Consider the following 7,465-nt stretch of genomic DNA (forward strand, 5'->3'; position numbering starts at 1 on the left):
AGGCCCTCGCCGGCCCCGGGGCTCGAACCCAGGACCTTCTTGCTGTGAGGTGACAGCGCTAACCACTACACCACCGTGCCGCCCCGTGTTAAAACATTTAGTGATTGTCCTTTCCTGAACAACATGAGTAACTGATAATGTGTTGTGCATTATCAGTCTAGAATAACATTTAAGAAATTGTTTTTCATCACTGTTTTCACCTCATTTTCAATTTGAACTGTTATTAAGCAGGTAGTGAGTTTTTCAGCTATTCGAAATCCTGATGTAGAATCTGCGTTAAAAATCTGTCCTCTCCAGAACTTAGGATAATCTGTAAAACTTACCTCAGTTTTATGGAGAAATATTCTTACTGGATTAATTAGGGCCCAACAATATGAAACCAATGAGAAACTATTGCATTCAAATGCATGGTTGAGATACATACATAAAAATGTTGTTAAAAGGGATGTCCTCTCCAGAACAGGATATTTAATATCATAATAGGCATATTTTGCACTGCGTTACACAATGCACTTCATGCACCAAACAACTCAGGCAGCAAACCTGGCCCTGCAAAAAAAGTGCTTTATGGGTTCATTCTAAGGTCATTGGGTGCATTGGTACAGTTTAAGTGTAAACAGTAAACAGGTAGAAGACCAAAATTGATACATTGTATCATTTTGTTGTTTTGAATGATTTGATTGGTTTAGAATTATAGAGAGAATGCCCAGTTCACATTTCCAGGTCTTTAGAGCTAGCCTGTCATTACCATAGGGCAGGTGCAGCTGTCAAGGTTGTACACAGTCCAATATTCAGGAGAGGACATAATTTTTTAACGTGGTAAGTTAATGTGCATTTTTCACCATATTTGATGTTCTGTCCCATACTTAATTGTGCTCATGTTATACTTAAATGTCTATGATCATGATGGTGTATTTTAGGTCTGTTTCTGTTTTCTATGTACTAGTATAACCTTCTTTGGGCGGGATGGGATGGGGGCAATGTTTTTCCTAAATTACAAAATCCCCATCTATTTTCAACCCCTCATTCTAGGCCTAACCCCCAACCCTAACCCAGTAGGCCTAATATTGCTAGCTCCAGATACCTTCAGAGACTGTAATCCCCTCTTCAGGAGGGTATCTAGTGAGAATCTGTACATTTAATCCCAACCGCATTTGTATAATTTCAGGCTTCAACGTTGGCGACTACATAATACTGAGGCTTGTCACAACAACAGGAAAAGTCAAGAATTACGTAGCAATCATCCAGAGTGTAGGGATAAATAGACAGTATGATGTAGTTTATCTGAAATCTAGGGGCAAACCATACTTCATTGTGGATGAAAAGGACACAGATACAGTTGGCATAGAATGTATTGTAACCAAACTTGGACAGCCTTCAGTTAATAAGCGGGATCAGTACTACTTCAAGTTACCAGAAAATGTCAACTTGGAATAGTTTTATCATGCATTTGTTTCCGCATGCCTACTAGTACTACTAGTACATTCATGTGTAAATGATCTGTTTGAATGTAGTCATTGGTAGGACCAATGTATTGTTGTTGTTTCATAGTTTTACTGTTAGCATTTTGGTTCTTGTTTAGCCATGTTAAGTGAAAGTTGATGTTGATAATGTCGGTCCAATGCTAAAGAGGCATAGCGTGTATGAAATGAATAGATTTTGTAGACGACCAGGACTTTCAGATCAGACATTCTGTGTTCATGGGAATTTCATGTTCAATTATGGCCACTGGAAAATAAGTAGGCATAGTTTTGGTGTTGTTGTGTTTCACTGTTATGTGTTGTTCATTGTTATTTGATAAAAAGTTAAGTTTTTGTAGCATTAGGCCTTCTTGACAGGTTTTTCTACTGATGTGTAGGAAAGCGAGAATAGACAGATGAGGAACTTCTGAGATTGAACTAGGTGGCAATTTGAGAAAGAACTTTCACCTCAAAGTTACCATCCAGGGACTAGTACTAGTACAAACAAAGACCTGTCGGTCAGACAAGTCAAATAATTTGGATGTAAATGTGCCCAGGTTACAATATTGGTTAATTTTCTGAGAAAATTAAGCGTTAAAGAAAAATGTCCTCTCCTGAACAAATGCCCAAGACTCCCAACACTATTAATTCTCTCTCACTGACTAGATGTTAAATGTTTGCTCTCATCAAATGCATAGTTTAACATATGAAATTTGTGGCTCCAGGTGTTTTGGATGTAAATTGCTAACTTATATGTTAAGTACTTTTAGGATAATAAGGATAAATAAACCTTCATTATTGTAAAGGTCCAAGAAATAATATAATGGTCCAAGAAACTGTGCAAAAGGTTCTTTTTTCAATCAGAAAACATATTCAAAATTGTTGCCATAGTTTTCCTGAGTAATTTTTCATTTGAAAAGTGATGTTAAACATTTTGTCCTCTCCTGAACAGAAATATCGATTTTGTGACCTGATTTGATTTGCGCGGTGACCGGAAAGTAGATACAGTATGAAGTTTAAATTTTCTAGTCACCTACCAGATTGGTGTATCTTTCTAAAAAGGCATTTTAGCTGATTTCCTGGACCTATTTCTCATTTCTAGCTCTATTGATATGTGAAGTGACTCCTAAAATAGACTGAAAAAATTCACCAAAAACTAGATTTTCCAAAATATGTCCACCATTGATGGATATTTTGGTGTCTCTTTGTTCTATTAACATCTCTGTAATAATTAGGTGGAATGTAGGGGACCCAATCCACCAATTAGGCTTAAATCTGAATGATAATGTAAAAAAATCCAAATTTGTGAATTTTACCTTCCTGCTATGTTAAAGCTAATAAATTTTGGAATTTGAAATGACTTGTAGCCTTGATACTTGAGGTACATGTTACCCAATATGTATTCTATGGAATTCAGGATGGATTTTTGCATTACATTGAAGTTCATTTTCAACTGTTTTTGGGACTTTTAAGGCAGCCTTTGGTGTAAAAGTGCCCTTGTATAGAAACATTAGGCAAAAAGACTCACAGAAGGGTACAGTGCCTTGAAAAAGTATTCATACCCCTTGAACTTTTTCACATTTTTCCACCTTACAACCACGAACTTAAAAGTTTTTTATTGAGATTTTATGTGATAGACCAACACAGAGTAGCACATAATTGTGAAGTGAAACGAAAATGATAAATGGTCTTCAAAATTTTAAACAAATAAAAATCTGAAAAATGTGGTGTGCATTAGTATTCAGCCCCCCTGCGTCAATACTTTGTAGAGCCACCTTTTGCTGCAATTACAGCTGCAAGTCTTTTGTGGTATGTCTCTACCAGCTTTGCACATCTAGACACTGTTTGCCCATTCTTCTTTGCAAAATAGCTCAAGCTCAGCCAGATTGGATGGAGAGCGTCTGTGAACAGCAATTTTCAAGTCTTGCCACAGATGCTCAATGGGCTTTAGGTCTGGACTTTGACTGGGCCATTCTAACACATGAATATTCTTTGATCTAAACCATTCCATTGTAGCTCTGGCTGTATGTTTAGGGTCATTGTCTTGCTGGAAGGTGAATCTCCTTCCCAGTCTCAAGTCTTTTGCAGCCTCCACCAGGTTTTCTTCCAGGATTGCCCTGTATTTAGCTCCATCCATCTTCCCATCAACTCTGACCAGCTTCCCTGTCCCTGCTGAAGAAAAGCATCCCCATAGCATGATGCTGCCACCACCATGTTTCACAGTGGGGATGGTGCATGCAGGGTGATGAGCAGTGTTAGTTTTCTGCCACACGTAGCGCTTTGCATTTAGGCCAAAAAGTTTGACTTTGGTTTCATCTGACCAAAGCACCTTCTTCCACATGTTTGCTGTGTCCCCTACAGTACATGGCTTCTGGCAAACTGCAAATGGGACTTCTTATGCCTGTCTTTCAACAATGGCTTTCTTCTTGCTACTCTTCCAAAAAGGCCAGATTTGTGGAGTGTACAACTTCTAGTTGTCCTGTGCACAGATTCTCCCACCTGAGCTGTGGATTTCTGCAGCTCCTCCAGAGTGATCATGGGCCTCTTGGCTGCTTCTCTGACCAGTGCTCTCCTTGCTCGCTCCGTCAGTTTAGGTGGACGGCCATGTCTTGGTAGGTTTGCAGTTGTGCCATACTTTTTCCATTTTTGAATGATGGATTGAACAGTGCTTCTTGAGATGTTCAGAGCTTGGGATATTTTTTTATAACCTAACCCTGCTTTAAACTTCTCCAGAACTTTATCCCTGACCTGTCTGGTGAGTTCTTTGGTCTTCATGATGCTGTTTGTTCTTCAGTGTTCTCTAACAAACCACTGAGGCCATCACAGAACAAGTGTACGTATTTATGCTGAGAGTAAAGTACACACAGTAGGACTCTATTAACTAATTAGATGACTTCTGAAGGCAGTTGATTGCACTGGATTGTATTTAGAGGTATCAGAGTACAGGGGGGCTGAATACTAATGCACACCACATTTTTCAGATTTTTATTTGTTTAAAATTTTGAAGACCATTGTGGCGGGGGGGGCGTGGTCAAGTGTTGGTCTATGACCAGAGGGCGGAGTCAGGGAAGGTAAGTGGCAGAATCACTACACCTGAGGTGAATTAACCTGTTTGTGTGTCTTCCCAGGAGCCGCGCCCTATTTAAGGAAGAGAGCGAGAGCAGAGCGGGCTCTCTTCCCAACCAGATGACTTGTGTGTGTATGCGTGTGGCTGGGAGAGTGTGTTTGCGACTGAAAAGTGCAAATAAAAAGAGTTAGTGAGAACCCAGTACTGGCCTGCCGTGCTTCTGTGCTCCACCCACCTAAACACTTGCTACAACCATTTATCATTTTCGTTTCACTTCACAATTATGTGCTACTCTGTGTTGGTCTATCACATAAAATCTCAATAAAAAACTTTTAAGTTCGTGGTTGTAAGGTGGAAAAATGTGAAAAAGTTCAAGGGGTATGAATACTTTTTCAAGGCACTGTAAGTCCAAGCCAAAAAGACCCAATATATAGAAAATTGGCTGCAGCAATATTTTTATTTTAATGGTGGAAGTTACTGATGAAAATATATGTAAATCTAAATTAGTTTTCAAAATTTCAGCTTTCTAGACCCAGAGGTTTTTTTTTGTTTGTTTTTTTATGCCATTGTGAAAAATTACTAAATTAGACTAGAATGTACCCCCTAAATCCTCGCCAGGTATTTTGGGGGTTTAAATGCGTTTTTCTCAGCTTCTAGGCTACACAGAGGTTTGAAGTTTGGTAAATTAACTCTCCACATGTTGCTAATCGGGAAGGAAAACATAGAGCCTTCTATCTAGAAAATCCTGGCCATAGGTACTTCCTAAAAATGAAGAAAAACGCACTCGCAAGTGGGGTTTAGGGCCCTAAAAATACTAGAAAACAAATTTATTCATCTTCTATCACTACCTGGTCCTATTATAAATCAGATTGCTTGGTCACTTATATAATGGGAGCTCTCTAGATAGAGTATTTACAGAAATATGGCAGATTCAATTACATACCCCACAAAAAGTATCATATCTTTAAGACCCTGAATGGAAACGAAGCACAGGTAGCACAGGTCTGCAACTAGGTAAATAGTTTCATTAATTCAATCACTACAAACATGTGAAGTGTCATCTTGTTATTTGTGCATCATTCTCTTTTTTTCAATCCCAAATCATCCATTTTTAATGCCCTCGAATTTGTTGTTTGTGTATTTAGATGAAAACAGAGAGGAAATATCATCAAATAAAAAGTGATATCAATTATATAGATGTATTTTAAAATACTGGTGAATACATGCTCTGTGGAAAATTAGAAATACTGATTTAGTCTCAGTCAGAAATGCAACTGTAAACAGACAATACACCCAATATCAGTCACGACAAACATTCGAACAGGAGAGTGCTGCATCTGTGATCTTAAATTACTTTTTCATGGTCGAGTATATACAGTTAGGTCCATAAATATTTGGACAGAGACAACATTTTTCTAATTTCGGTTCTGTACATAACCACAATGAATTTTGAACAAAACAATTCAGATGCAGTTGAAGTTCAGACTTTCAGCTTTAATTCAGTGGGTTGAACAAAATGATTGCATAAAAATGTGAGGAACTAAAGCATTTTTTAAACACAATCCCTTCATTTCAGGGGCTCAAAAGTAATTGGACAAATTAAATAATTGTAAATAAAATGTTCATTTCTAATACTTGGTTGAAAACCCTTTGTTGGCAATGACTGCCTGAAGTCTTGAACTCATGGACATCACCAGACGCTGTGTTTCCTCCTTTTTAATGCTCTGCCAGGCCTTTACTGCAGCGGTGTTCAGTTGCTGTTTGTTTGTGGGCCTTTCTGTCTGAAGTTTAGTGTTTAACAAGTGAAATGCATGCTCAATTGGGTTGAGATCAGGTGACTGACTTGGCCATTCAAGAATATTCCACTTCTTTGCTTTTATAAACTCCTGGGTTGCTTTGGCTTTATGTTTTGGGTCATTGTCCATCTGTATTATGAAACGCCGACCAATCAGTTTGGCTGCATTTGAGCACACAGTATGTCTCTGAATACCTCAGAATTCATCCGGCTGCTTCTGTCCTGTGTCACATCATCAATAAACACTAGTGACCCAGTGCCACTGGCAGCCATGCATGCCCAAGCCATCACACTGCCTCCGCCGTGTTTTACAGATGATGTGGTATGCTTTGGATCATGAGCTGTACCATGCCTTCGCCATACTTTTTTCTTTCCATCATTCTGGTAGAGGTTGATCTTGGTTTCATCTGTCCAAAGAATGTTCTTCCAGAACTGTGCTGGCTTTTTAGATGTTTTTTAGCAAAGTCCAATCTAGCCTTTTTATTCTTGAGGCTTATGAGTGGCTTGCACCGTGCAGTGAACCCTCTGTATTTACTTTCATGCAGTCTTCTCTTTATGGTAGATTTGGATATTGATACGCCTACCTCCTGGAGAGTGTTGTTCACTTGGCTGGCTGTTGTGAAGGGGTTTCTCTTCACCATGGAAATTATTCTGCGATCATCCACCACTGTTGTCTTCTGTGGCCGTCCAGGTCTTTTTGCATTGATGAGTTCACCAGTGCTTTCGTTCTTTCTCAGGATGTACCAAACTGTAGATTTTGCCACTCCTAATATTGTAGCAATTTCTCGGATGGGTTTTTTCTGTTTTCACAGCTTAAGGATGGCTTGTTTCACCTGCATGGAGAGCTCCTTTGACCGCATGTTTTCTTCACAGCAAAATCTTCCAAATGCAAGCACCACACCTCAAATCAACTCCAGGCCTTTTATCTGCTTAATTGAGAATGACATAACGAAGGAATTGCCCGCACCTGCCCATGAAATAGCCTTTGAGTCAATTGTCCAATTACTTTTGGTCCCTTTAAAAACAGGGTGGCACATGTTAAGGAGCTGAAACTCCTAAACCCTTCATCCAATTTTAATGTGGATATCCTCAAATGAAAGCTGAAAGTCTGGACTTTGTCCATGTCCATTATATAACTACAAC

Source organism: Neoarius graeffei, chromosome 23, assembly GCF_027579695.1.
Source record: "Neoarius graeffei isolate fNeoGra1 chromosome 23, fNeoGra1.pri, whole genome shotgun sequence".
NCBI classification, from domain to species: Eukaryota; Metazoa; Chordata; class Actinopteri; order Siluriformes; family Ariidae; genus Neoarius; species Neoarius graeffei.